Consider the following 2,629-nt stretch of genomic DNA (forward strand, 5'->3'; position numbering starts at 1 on the left):
GGAGTGGGAGGGCGGGAGGAAGAGCCTCAGCTCAGAGTAGCCCTTTCCTCTATTCTTTCTTTTGTTTTCTTCTGTCGAAAGGGGACTACGTTTTAGCAGGAGAAACTCCACACTTCGCGCAGAGCGGGCTCCATGGGGTGACGTGCGGTGAGCCTTGCCGTCTGCCGCCCCTGTTCTAAAAGGGTTTCATTTGAAGAAATAGGGTGTTTGGGATTTTTGTTTCTTTTTTATTTTTAAAGATTCTTTTAAAGGAGTACTGAAGGCTACACTTATTCCTAAGTTTTTCTCTGAAATTTTAGCAGTGGACCTGGGAGATAATGTAAGAAGCTTCCAGAAGCAGTTTTAACAAGCCAACAAAACTCGAAATTGGGACGGCACCCATACGAGCAAGAGCGTGAAGAGTTTAGGTTCTAGCTTCTGGCACCATCCTGCTGCAAGCAGGGCACCACGAGCTCTGCTGGACTCTGAGCCGCAAAGCCGCTTCTGGGCGGCGCCAGTGCCCACAAGAGGGCCGTCTGGAGGTTCGCACAACGTGGCCAAGGGCCTGGTGCGTGAAATGAGAGACACCGGAGGGCAGGTGGGGCGGCAGTCCTGGCTGGAGGCTGCTCCCCTTACCCCAGGATCCGACATGGACTTGGCAGAAATGCACACCAGAGGGCCCTGTCCCAAGAAAGGCTGCCCAGCTGGATCCCGTCTATCTGCAAGGCTCTGTGCTGCAGTGGGATGGGGCTGTTCTAGAAGTAGCAGATTAAGAGAAGCCAGATCTGATGGGGTTGCAGGGATATGTCGAATTAATGGGGAAGGGAGCACCCAATGTGGTTTTGGGTGTGGTTAATTGGGAGAGTTACCACCCAGCTCCTAGCAAACCACAGTCGGAGTATTTGCCTCCTGAGCACCCACTCACTTGGGGAGCCAGAATCCTGCAGCTGTTGCTGACCCAGCCCCCACCTGGCTTGTGCCTCAGGAGGGACATCCCATGGCCTGGCATCCAGGATAGGTCCTGCCCACTGCCTGTCTGTCCCTTCAGTTGAATGCTTTTGCCTCAGCTCCGCTTTCACTTTGTTCTGTGCCTTCAGGGTGGCGCTTAGCCCAGTTTGTGTTCAGGAAGCGCCCACCAAGGCATGTAACTTTTGATTTTTGGTCAATTTGTTTTAAGCTGTTTTGTCACCAATAAAACATCAATAAACAGAAAAACAAAAAAAAAGAAACAAAAAGAGACTTGAAGAAAGGGAAAAATAAAAATGGGGGAAAAAAGAAATGGAAAAATATACCTTGCTAATGGATAGGAAGACTCAATATTGTGAAAATGATAATAATACCAAAGGCAATTTACACATTTATTGCAATCCCAATACAAATACCAATCCCATTCTTCAACGAGATGGAAAAGGCAATCTCCAATTTCATTTGTAATGGAAAGAAACTCAGAATAAACAAAGTACTCCTTAAAAATAGAAACAAGGTAGGAGATACCTCACTCTCTGATTTCAAATCCTACTTCGCTGCTGTAGTGATCAAACAGTGTGGTACTGGTACAATGACAGACACATAGATCAATGGCATAGAATTGAGAACCTGAAAATCAGCTCATCTACCTATGGTTAACTTATTATTGACGAGGAGATGAAATCAGTTAAGTGATTTAACAAGTGGTGTTGGGAAAATTAGATAACTATCTGTAGAAAACTCAAGTAAGATCCACACCTCACTGCATACACAGAGACCAACTCAAAGTGGATCATGGACCTAGGACTGAAACCAAGGACTATAAACTTCATTAGAGAAAAGCTTGGAAGAAATTTAGAAGCCCTAATCCACAACATAAACAGTCTTGCTAGTATCCTGAAAAATCTACAACCAGGAGAAGATAAAATAGATGAATGAATCTTTCTAAGGAAACTTCAGGGTAAAAAGAGAAGCCACAGACTGGGAAAAATATTTGGTAATGACATGTCCAATAAGAAACTTGTATCTAGAATATATAAAGCACTTTAGCAACACAACAAGATAAAGGAAAACAACTCAATTGAAAATTGGGCACAGGATATGAACAAACACTTCACCAAAGAAAGCATTCAGAGGCAAACAAACACAAGAAGAAATGTTCAAAATCCATAGCTCTAAGAGAGATGCAAATCAAAACAAATATGAGGTATCACCTACTCCAGTAAGAATGGCAAAATTTAACACAACAGCAAACAACAAATGCTGGTACGGTTTGGAGAAACTGGAACCCTTATCCACTAGTGGTGGGAGTGTAAAATGGTGCAACCACTATGGAAGGTGGTATGACACATTCTTAAAAAGTTACAAATAGAAATACCATTTGACCCAGCAATTCCATTCCTGGGAATATACTCTAAAGAAACTGGAACTGCCACTCAAGCAGATATATACTCTTTCATGTTTATTGCAGCTTTATTCACAATAGTAAAGCATTGACAATAACCCAAGTGCTCATCAACAAATAAATGGCTAGAGAAGCTGTGATATATCCACACAATGGAATACTACGCTGCATTGAAAAACAAAGAACTCATGAGATATTACATAAAACTGGTGACTCTGGTGTACATTATGCTGAGTGAAATATTTAAGTCATAAAGGAACAAATACTCCATAGTGCCAC

General features: G+C 42.9%; 1 pseudogene; it reads left to right on the plus strand.

The window, feature by feature from the left end:
• The window catches only part of LOC102869914, a 28,358-nt pseudogene extending 28,207 nt beyond the window's left edge, over positions 1–151 (plus strand).
• The last annotated feature ends 2,478 nt before the right edge of the window (positions 152–2,629 follow it).

Source organism: Elephantulus edwardii, unplaced genomic scaffold (genome assembly GCF_000299155.1).
Source record: "Elephantulus edwardii isolate Elephantulus edwardi_28Jun2011 unplaced genomic scaffold, EleEdw1.0 scaffold00172, whole genome shotgun sequence".
Lineage (NCBI taxonomy): Eukaryota > Metazoa > Chordata > Mammalia > Macroscelidea > Macroscelididae > Elephantulus > Elephantulus edwardii.